Here is an 11819-nt window from a genome sequence, read left to right as displayed (position 1 = left end):
AAATAAGTAAACTCTTTGCATGATAAAATTAAGAACAAGTAGATGGGTGAATGAGGTGACGAACAGAAGTGGAGAGTGAAGGAATGCCACAGATAGTCTGGGCCACCCAAGCAGTCGGAACTGTGTTGGTCTGGCGCACAGCAGGCACTGAGTGAACATCACTGACTACATGAATAACCAAATGGATGTTGTTGATAGGCCAGCTGACTCGGTGCTGAGGCGAACACTGGAGCTGACATTAGGAGACTTGGATTCATACCCAAACCCTTCACTTTTCAGTGATGTCCCTTTGAGTTTGTCCTTTCTTTTCCTCTGAGTCTCTGTTTCCCCATCTATAAAATGGGATGACTGTCTTTATTATTAGGGCTCTTCTAAAGATACAAAAGGAAGAGCTATGTGGCTATAATAGAGGCTCAACAAATGTTAGCTCACCCTGGCCCTCCCACTTTTTTTTGTACTGCTTGAAATACCTTCAGGATACATACTTTTTAATATGACAAAGCCCCAACCGTGGATCCTTTCTCCCAGAAGCACACGTTGCCATTTACACATCTAAGCATTCAAATCTAAGCCAGAGCACCACCCAGGGATTCTGGTCTGTCCTCATGAAATGCTCTTTTCCTAAGGCACTTCCATCTTAGTTGAGAGCCCTCAGCATTTATAGTTTATTATTAGTGCTTTTATCATCATCATAATTATTTAAAATTTCTCCCAGAGCTTCTGGCAAGGCAAGGTGACAAAATAAGTTGGGCCTGTTTTCATGTTCATATTAAATTTTGAGTGGAGAGAAGATGGAATGGCTAGAGGAAAAAAGTGCTTTGTTTCTGATGGAGGCTTAAATTTCCGGAAGCCTGTTGCCCAAGCTCGTGGGCACCGGTGCAGAGGAGAGCTAGGGCAAGCCTTGCTTCCTTTGCTTTGTGGTGGGGAAATGGCTTAATCACTTGTAGCCACAGAGAAAAGTCAGCACTGAAGAACAGACTGTTTTCATAGGAAGTCCAGGGAAGAGTTCTCATTGTAATGCTAATGACTGTCCATTTATATTAAACAGGTGCCCGAGCTCCTGCTTTAAATCCTCATTTCCTTTTTGCCTCCCAGAGTTAGAACCACAGATCATCAGGATGGTGGAAAAACCTCCCTCAACATGTATTGCTCTGTCTCACCACAAGGGGGCGCTCCCAGATCAGACACAGGTAACTGCCAGCCACCTGCCCCGCTGCTGCCACCTCCTGTGGATGCAGCATCTTTGGAGACCTACCCAGAAGAGCTGGACCAGGAAGCTCCTGCTCCCTTACCATCCCCATGAAGACCAGGTGCAGACCTGAAGGCTGGAGCAAGGTCACTACAGAGGAACAGGATGTTTTTGAGACTTCTCTGGATCACTACAGAAGGGAATGGGCCCATGGGGAGGCAATGGAACTAATTTGAGGGCCGGCTGTGTGAAGGTACTTTCCATAACTCAAGTCCTTCTTGCCACAACCACTGATGGCCGTTGGTGATGGCTTCTCAGTATGAGGAGGAAGCTGAGGCGCAAGGAGGAAACTTGACACTCAGATGAGTTTCACTGGCCGCCAACAAAGCTTTACACGTTGCTGAGCAAGAAAGTGGTCTCAGCTTCGGACTAGCTTCAGCCTGATCCAGGTGAGCTGTGGAGAGGGCATGGCACCCACAGGAGGTGAGGTACTGGTATTTTGCACCTTGGGGCCTAGGGAGGGGGAGGGTTGACCCATGGGGAAGAGGGCAATGTCCTGGAGAAGAGAACAGCCTAAACTCAGAGCGATGGGGAAGGGCTGCACAGCTGGAAACAGGCACTGGGTGGGGCTCCCACCACCGGCCACAAAAGCCAGTGAGGATTGTTTCAGATGATGAAGATGATGATGACGATGATGTCCAGGGTTCATCCCTTCCTAGGCATAGAGTGCAGAGACAGCTCAGGGAGAAGGCCCCTCTTCCAGAACTTCTCTGAGGGTCTCAGGGTCGGCCCTGACTCTCTCATGAATGGGTCCCAAGACCTTTCCTCTCTCCAAACCAAAGTCCTCAGTGAAGACCAGTGTGTAACCTGGGGAGGCTGAGACGACAGGGTGTGGTGATGGGGATCTTCCCAGCGGCCCCTGTGGCTGCAGGGCCTCCCTGGGCACACACACCTGTGCTCAAGCCACACACAGTTCTTCTTGACGGCTTTTCTCCTGCCCCAACCCATCTAGTCAGGCCTCAGGTCCTGCCAATCTCCCACCCAGGCTGGCGTCACCGTGTGGCCAGGGGAAAGCAGGGACTGTGGGGTCACCCCCAAAATCCAAACTTAACTCGAGCAAACTTGGACACACCAGTGTCAGGGAGATTTTTTGTATACAGAAAAAATGTCTTGTAAGTGCTTTTTATTTCATTAATATTCAATGTATTACCATTGCTTTTTAAAAATACCCTAGTCATTCTTAGGACTGCAAGTTCAATTTATAAACCATTATTCTATTTCTATACCAGTCATTTTCAAGGGGCCTTTGATTAGTGGTCAACCCACTCATACACAGTTAAATGATCCATTCCATTTGCAAACTTGGTTAATTAAATTATCTCCAACATTTTACACAGGGCTTACTAATGTAATACATTCAATTTCCTTTTTTAAACACTTCCATTGCCTGACCTGACAAGCAAAACTTTCTGAAGTACTTAAACTGCTTTGGAAAATCTAATTTAAAAACTTGTACATACAGTGAGTCTCGAGATCTCTTATACATTCTGGTATCATTTATAAGTTTAGTATAAGATTCATATGCTTCTTGACAGAAGAATCACGAGTCTAAAATCAATTACACATTTTAAATTGGAGTCACAAGGCTAATTTGTTCGTACTCTAGTATGCCAAAAAAAATTCCTCAATGTTATAACTACTTTAAATTCCAAATACACAATGATATGGGTTTGGCTTCTAAACCTTTTCAGAGTTACAGGCATTTACCTAATGAGGGGACATTTCTCCCTCCTAAGTGGACTTCTCCATTCCTCCAACGTACTGACTTCCTTCAGCACGCGGTGCCCTCTGAGGGGCAAAGGTTTCCTACTGTGACAGAAACTGCTGAGTCCCAACATTCATGCTCCCCTTCCTCCTTAGAACTGGGACTTCAGATTCTGAGTGAGCATTTGGCCACATGGAATAAGGACATTATTTCCCAGCCTCCCTTGCAGCTAAGCATGGCCACGTGAGTGAGAGGTGTCCTGTGAGATAGAAGCACAAGTGTTTTGTGGCAACGCCCAGAAACCTTTCTGAAATACAGCTAGGGTGTGTCCTTCCCCCGACCCTTCTGTTTTTGTCTCTTCCTCCACCTTGCCACCTGGACCGTGGGTGTGATGGTCAGCGTCTAGGTACTCTTTTGGACAAGGAGAAAGGGCCGCTACTTTAGGGATGGTGGAGTGGCGAGCTGGAAGGACCCTGGGATTCTGATGACTTCATGGAGCAAAGCATCTATTTCAGCCTGAGATAGATTGTTGGGAAAGGCCCTTCCATCCCAGCGTGTCCTGGCAACGTGACTCCGCCCCTTTCCCAGCCAGAGATGAAGCCCGTTTCCTGCCCTGAACTGGGACTGGTCCTGTGACTTGCTTTGCTCAGTCATACGCAGCAGAATCCACAGCGGTGACTTCTGAGGCTAGGCCACCATGGGCCACACCGCTTCCACACGCGTGCTTTTGGAGCACTGTGCTGACACCCCTGTAAGGAAGCCAGGGACACCTGGCACAGGACGAGGGTCCCAGCCGGGAGTACCAGTTGCCAGGCATGAGAATGTGGCCAAGCGGGGCTTCCCAGGCCGGAGACCCTCCCTCTTCCGGAGGGAGCCCAGGGGAAACCTGCAATGGGGTGCTCCACCAGCACACAGAAGAGGAGAAAAAACTGTCACTGTTTTCAGCCACTAGGTTTTAGGGCAGTTTGTTTACGCAGCCAAAGCTAAATAAGACACAGCCCTAGGCTGCCCACCTCTGACTTTTTCACGAGAGAGAAACTGATGCTGTTTAAGTCGCCATCATCGTGGGTCTTGGGTGAACCGAGTCCGATGCACCTGCGGACCAGAGATTCTGGCTGGAATGTGATAACTCAGTGTCTGGGGTGGTTCTCTCTTGTGCTGATGAACATCTGAGCCCTTTAAAACTCTGTCGCCATGACAACAAGGGACTCCATTTCCTCTAAAGAGGTTGGTCTCCTGAGCAATTAGATTCTGGCCATACTCATTACCTAATTCTTCTGTCTGATCTGAAACTATAACCCCCACCCACACACTCCCTGCCCTGCCCACCAGCTGCCCCGAGGTCAAAGCTGACTTCCTTTGCTAATCTTCTTAAGGCATAATTGAATTCTGAAGCTGTTCCTTGTCCTTGCTGTCTGCTCAGACTGCAACTCAGATGGATATTCAGAGGCTCCTTTTGGATTCCATCTCTCTCCTTTGTGGTGCCCGGTGCTACCACAACCCTGAGGCTGAGTTAGACAGAACTGTGAGCTCTCTCCTGCCCCGAGCTCGTCTTCTGATCTGCAAACAGAGACTCGTTCCGACCTCATGGGGCTGCTGGGCGATCCCTGAAGCAGCGTCTGCAAACACGTTGTGGTTCTCAGCCTCTCCACTCCCTGCTTCAAAGCTCCAAATGGCTTCCAGAGCCCTCCATCGGCTGCATTTCATACCAGCCACCGGCCTCCCAAAGGCCACGCCCTGTGGTGGGAACCAAGCACAGGGGCAGGGAGTGGCCTGCATCATTCCCACTGCAGGGCCTTGGCCCTCCGGTGGGGGTGTGGGGGGGGGCGTGCTCTCACTCAGCTCCCCCAGGGCTCCTGCTCCACCCTTCAGGTCTTATTTTAAAAGTCATCTTTCCTGAGCATGTTGTCAAAAGAACCAGCCTATCCCATCTTAGCCGCATCCATCAAAAGTAATAAAAATAACTTTAAGACGGAAATTATAACTTCAATAGAAAGAAAAGCTCTTCGTTAAAAACTCACACCCACACAAAGACCGAACAGGGACGTTTATAGCAGCTTTGTCCCTAATTGCCAAAACCTGGAAGCAACCAAGATGTCCTCAGTAGATGAGTGGATAAATAAACTGTGGGACATCCAGATAACGGAACATTGTTTAGTGCTAAGAAGAAATGAGCCATCAAGCCATGAAAACGTGTAGGGGAAGTTTGAATGCACATCACGGAGTGAAAGAAGCCAACTTAAAAGGACTACACACGGTCCGATCCCCACTGTGCAGCATTCTGGAAACGACTCAACTATGAAGACATTGAAAGAGCTGGGGGCGGGGAAGGGGGGGAGGGTGAAGAGGGAGTGCTGGGGCTTTTTAAGTGAGAGAAACTACAATTCTATACAGTGCTGTAGTCGGAATGCATGCCATTATACACTCGTACAAACCCACAGGAAACACAGCACGAAGAGTGAACCCAGGTGATAAAGCATCAGCACTGGCTCACACCACAACCAGTGCATCCTACTCACGCACCATGTTAAACAGCAGGGAAACTGGGTGTACAGGGGACAGTGGGGGGTACGTGGAACTCTCTGTACTTTTCTTTAATTTTTCTGTAAGCCTAAAATTAAAAAATAGTCTATTAATGTTTAAATGAAAAGTTCTTTGTTTATTTACTTATTTTTATTGTATCTGTCCATTACCATTGATCTCCCTTCTATAAAATTAAAGTTCTGACAGCATTTGATTTATATGCCGTTTAAAATGGGATTTTATTTATTGCTGTTTCATCCTCTGGAGCATGAACTCCAGGAGAGCAGGAAACCAGCCTTGAGCCCCCAGAACAAATGAGTGACTTCGCCAGTCAAAGGAGAGCTCAGGGCTGGCCCGGGCAGCAGGCGTTACATGAAAACAGGGGAGATAACCACACCACTCGTGCTGAAAACCCTTGGAGTGAATTCCAAACCCGTGTCCAGGCACAAAGCCATGAACTGATGTTCAAAGCCCTCAGTGACAATGCTGGGCCCAGCGTTGCCACCGGGAACCCCAAACGGAGGGATGCTCTGTGAAGCCTGCTTCTGTCAGCGAGAAAGCCTCCCTCTGGGGCTGGCGTCTCTCACGTCCCTGCGAATGCATGCGACACTTTCTTCTGTGTGGAGCAGGATTCAGCCCAGAGCTGGTCCCTCCTATTATTGCTCCTTAACTTCATTGTTACGCCACCCCTATTAATAGAATATAATGCTGGCTTTCCACTCATGGTGGTAACATCGAGTTTCCATCTTTAATCGGCTTGTTCTCAGACGTTGTGAAGTTTTTTTAGAAGTTGAACTTTTAAAAAACGTTAGGACAGGCTGGTGGTGGTGGTGAGTGGCTGTGGCGGCTGGCACGAGGTGTCTGACTTTGAGAAACACACGGGGGTGAGTTCGAAGGCTCCCGTTAGCAAGCGCTGCTGTGACTGTACCGTGTGCTCAAGCTGATTGATGGAAATATAGTCATCATGGGCTTATTTACAACCGCAGGTACAATAATATTCGCAACAATGTAAGCAGCTCAAATGCTTATTCCATAGGAGGGCTGGCTAGATAATTTGTCATCTAAAACTCTTTTAACAGTGAAAGAGGTGCAGTTAATCGTGACATCAGAGCTCAGGCACAATCTGGGGAATATTCCAGGCAAATGGGGATGTTCTGTCTCTCTACCCACCAGGAAATGCTGGAGTAAATTATGGTGTATCCAGTTTGTAAAGTCTGATGATTATATAGATTTACAAATGACACTTATAAAAAGTGTGTGAAAAGTGCCTAAGACATACAACGTCACGTGAGAAAAGCGTACAATATGATGTTCGGAAACAGGCGGGGGGGGGCGGGGAGCCACACTGGAACACTCGTCTCAGCCAGCTCTGAGAGATGGAGTCGAAAGGAACAGCAGTCTTCCCTGCTGGAGGTTCGTGTGTAAATATGTATGCCTCCCCTGTTCTACCGAACTCCGCGGCAGCACATCTGACCGTGTCACTCCGTTGCCTGAAATCCTCCACGTGCTCCCCTTGTTCTTGAGACAAAGCCCCTTCCACCGCCATCACAACAGCGCCCACAGGTCTCGTGTGGCCAAGCCCCTCTCCGTGTGCCGCCGCCCACCCTGGCTTTCCTTCCACCTCTGGGCCTCCGCCCACACTGGCCCCTCCCCGGGAAACGCCCCCTGCACTCACCTGCACCCACGGCCGCTGACTCCCGCTCCTCCTCCTTCAGATCTCCACTTCACAGCCACACCTGGAAGCCTCCCCAGTGCCTCCCTCTGGCCAGGGCCCCGTGCTCCACACCTTCTCCCCAGAGAAACTCTTCGTTCGTTTCTCCTATGATTTGTGCTGTGAGGTCTTCCCTGCTCAAGCGTAAAGCCCTGGAGGGCTAAGGTTAGGCTTGTTCTGAGCCCCACTGTGCCTTGGCCCAGAGCAAGGGCCCAGTCAACATCTGATATCTGACCGTGGGTTCATTTCACCAGAGCCTGCTTGATGCTTTTCTGAGTTTCCAAATGTTCCTTAATGGGCAAGAGACACTTGCAATCTGTAAAATCAATAAGGTAATTGAATAGCGATATTCCCTAGTGCATTAATGTACAATCTGGCAAAAATTTGATTTATACACTTCCAGTGACTCATCTTTTATGTAAAGGAAGCCCCAATTTTCCCCAAAAGCTCAAAGCTCAAACCGCCCGGGCTACATTGTTCAAGGCTGAGGTGGGGCGGGGGCAGAAGTGGGGGTGCCACCAGGGAGCTGCTGCGGACTGACCTCCCAGTGCAGCCCACCTCACAGGCAGTGTCCTGAGAGCACCCTCTGCCTGACCTCGGCCCTGAGGCCCGCTGCCGCCTGTTCTGGGGAGAATGTGGTGCCTAGGGCGCTGTCCTGTGTTGGTCCCGGCCCCCTGCCTCTCTGGAGGGTGGCACTGGCTGCCAGGACGCAGAATGGCCCCACATGCTCCCTGCAGTCTGCCCAGCACGCAGCAGCCAGCCTGACCCACTCAAACCCACGTCAGATACTGTTCCCCTGCACTCAATCCCCCAGGGCTCCCTTCTCACCCACGGCAGGGTCAACAATACGACACTGTCCAAACCAGGGCACGTCGGGAATTAAAGGGGCTCTACTCGGCCCACGGGGCAACCACGGAAGGTGGGACAGTGCTGAGTCCCCGGGGCCCTGTGCGATGTGGTCCCCACCAGCCGCTTCTGCGACCTGTCCCCTACCCTGCAGGCTCACCCACCCCCTCAGCGTCATTACTCTTCTTTATGTGACCATGGGCCCTCCCCTGGGCCCTGGTGCTTGCTATCCCCCTGCTTGGAACACTGTCCCCTCTCCACCAGACACCCATAATGCCTCTACCTCCTCCACATCTCCGGTCCAATGCCCCCCTACAGAGGGGCTTTCCTGGCCTCTGTGAATGAATGACACCTCCCGCCGGCCTTCACTCATGCCCCCGCCCTTCTGTTTGCCTTCACGGCCCTCGCTGCCCCTGAAACACAGACCCATTTGTCCACTTACAGACCACTGGTCTCCCACTGCCCGGAAAGTGGGCCCTGTGCAGTAGCGACTCCGCTTACCGCCCACTTCCGAGTCCCCGGCTGCAGGTGAAGCGGGCGGCCAGGCTCTCTACGCCGACAGGGACCTGAACCCCACTGACACTCCCAACAACCAGCGCCTCAGCTCTCAGAACCTCCCCATGGCTGCTGTGCAGGCCTCTGGGGCTTCAGGGCCGGACACCGCGGGCAGGCCTGCGCTGACCAGCCTAAGGCTCTGCGGGGCCTCAGCGAGCATTCCTGCCTGGAGAGGCCTCCCAGGATGGCCAGGGGGGGTGCGGGGTGGGGTTCGGCCTCAGACCAGCCAGCTCCATTTCCAGGGGCCTGCCCGGAGAAGTCTGGACCCACGGAGCCTTCTCCAGGCCTCCTGCTCTCCGGCCAGAGCCCCCTTAGCCCCCCCCGCCCCCCCCAACAGTGTCGCCGTGGCCCCATTTCTCCTCTGTGTCGCTGCAGTGCCCTGGTTCCCGGGATCCCATCCAGACTCCTCAGCGTGTCGCGCTTGTCTCATTTGGCCCTACCCGCCTCCCCTTCATTCGCCCCACAAGTCCATGTACCAGGGCTGCACCCTCCGCAGCCCCCTGCCCACGCGGCACCCGCAGCGCGAGGCCTGCGCACGGCCCACGGCATGTCCTTTGTCGGCACCTCCTCACAGCACTGTGGTCGCCCCGCAGCGCTGTTTCCTTGTGCTGCCGCCTCTCCCCTTCTTCCCTGCCTGCCTGGCTCTGCACCGGACTCCCGCTCAGTGGGTGCCGAGTGGAGATGGGCCAATTGGTGCTGCAGGGAGCAGCCCTCCTGCCCCTGACCTCTCTCCGCCAGCCCTGAGGGCCTGGGCACCCAGAGGGGAAGAGGGGAGGAGTAGACACCCAACTGGCTTGGGCCAAGGGTCACTGCCCTTCAGCCACCCCCCAGTGTCCCTCCAAACCACACCCCTGCCCTTCTGCACCCCTGCTTGCTCTCCCTGTGGGGTGTTGGTCCTCCCTCCACCCACCTACTCCAATCACCGCTGAGCCAGGCGGCAGTGGGGAGGAGGAAAGGACCAGGAACCCTGTGTGGCCTTGGGCAAGCCAGTGACCCGGTTCAGAACTCACTTCCCCCCAACTGCACAACAGAACCAGTCGTCCTCCATGCTGCCCCCCTGCTCTGCTGTCCCCCCAAACTGTTGTTGAAAGGCTGTGAGGGGCAAGGCGCGGGAGGCGGTGGTCTGCTTACCACCAGCCCAGGTCCCTGCAGCCTCCCGCTCCGCCTTCCTCTGAGCCCCCACAGCCCTTGCCTGCATTTTGGTGTTCCTTAAACATGGTCTCATTATGTAAAAAATAAGAAAGTAATTCTTTAAAAGAGAGCGATCAGATGAATTTGTGAAGGAAAGGCATTGGCACTGATTACACAATGGTTTTGGGCCAGACGCTGCCCCTAAGTTTTGTCCTGTGACCCTCACTCCCCACCAGGTGGGTTCCTCAGCCCATTCCAGACAAGGACACTGAGGGTCATGCACTTCGTCACATATCGACAACTGAGGACCTGATGTGGAGCAGGGTTATGTGCCAGCTCTGAAATGACAAAAGCCCTTACGATGTTACCCATATCCTGTCACAGAAAACCACCTCCCACGGCCAGTCAGCAAACACAGGACCTCACTCAGGTCCCCAGCGCCCTGGACTCTCTGTCCAGGGCTCCTTCTCCAAGTCCAAATGCCACAAGGACCTTACCCGTGACAGGAAAGCACCCCACCTTTCCCCAACACCGGGGCAGGTGCCGCTGTGATGGGGGGTTAAGAGTGAGACTGGTAGGCATCTTCAGGTGGCAAAGGTCATGTCAAAGGGGGCCAAGGATGAGGGGAGCCCTGAGGACAAGTACAATGGGGCTTGGACAGAGACAAAGACGAGACAAACAGGGAGAGAGTGCAACTCATGTGCACATTTACATATTAGAAGAGTAATTACAAACCTTTGTTATAAATCTCCACAGCTCTAATGAGAGGAGACACGAATCAAGAATGCAGAAATGACATGTATTAGGGAACCATTGTTCCTGACACTGTCGTGAGGGTTTTTGTTGTCTTTGCTCTGGGGCCTTTAATTAACAGACGGGCCCCAGTGCTCAGCGAGTTTTTGAGAAGGGCTTGGAGTTGGGGGCGGGAAGAGGAGTGATCGGATCCGAGGGATCATTATGATTGTCACGATCATTATGACAAGACTTTCCTCGCTGGCAGTGGTGTGCGGCGTTGTCGTGGAAACCGCGTGCTTATTAGTAACACACTCTGTTAAGGTTACCGGGATGCTGGCCTCCCTTCACAGCTGGCTCCCTGGTCACTCGCTGGTCGCCGCACAGTGGCCTTGGAGACCCGGACAAAGAGTCAGCACTCGGCAAGGCCTGCGATGTTCTCATTCCGGTTCCCCCTCTGGCCTGCTCTCCATCTCCACAAACAGCCCATAAAACATAACACCCGCTCTGGGGCGCTGGAGATGTTCCAGATTGAGATCTGAGTGGTGGTCGCGGGGGTGCAGAGCAGGTAAGAATCCACTGAACCACCACTTAAGGTTAAATACACTCTACAGCACTTACCTTATAGTCAATAATTTTTTTAAAATTGCATCCTTTTCTTATCACCTGGAGAATTGTGTCCTTTCCACAGGTGTGCACCTCACTCAGGGGACATCCAGAACACCAGAGTCAGGTGATGCAGACACCAGCCCACAGTGTCCGAGTCATTATGGATGAAATGAGACATTCACACGGGCTACCGGGTCTGGTGGAGGAAAAGGGACAGCATGGCTTTTCTCTCAAGGGGAGCAAAAGCCTCGGCCTCTGCCATCACAAGCCTTTATTGGGTTTCTCCACCCCTTACATGATGGTCCTCATTTACTATGCACAGGTTCACTTTAGGTGGTTACCTTTTACAGAAAACAAAGGAACCAATGCTGCTAATCTCAGAAGAGGGATATTTGCAAATGAAATGGTAAAAGTGGTTAAACCAGTTACACTCATCCTTGGAAGGTTTAGCATGGATTTTAGGAAGTTACTTTGCAGTAAATGTCCTCAATTCAGGGTGAGGGAGTTTTAGCAAAAAGCAAGACTTATAGCGACCTAGGTACACTGCAGGCCTGATTCCCCACGGGAGAACCTATCCATGGGCATGGGTCCTGTGCATCTCCAAGTGGGAGCTGGGCCCACGCCATGCGGAATGGTCTCCTACAGTCAGGGCAGCACCATTTAGAGGGGCAGTGCCTTGTGCCACGCACCCCTGGGTGCCCGTGCATTTTAGACTTTGTGTTACTGACTCCTCACCACTGTCTTGGGAACTCAGGGCT

This window comes from Phyllostomus discolor, chromosome 9 (assembly GCF_004126475.2).
Source record: "Phyllostomus discolor isolate MPI-MPIP mPhyDis1 chromosome 9, mPhyDis1.pri.v3, whole genome shotgun sequence".
Taxonomy (NCBI): Eukaryota; Metazoa; Chordata; class Mammalia; order Chiroptera; family Phyllostomidae; genus Phyllostomus; species Phyllostomus discolor.
Note: the sequence above shows the minus strand (reverse complement) of the source record.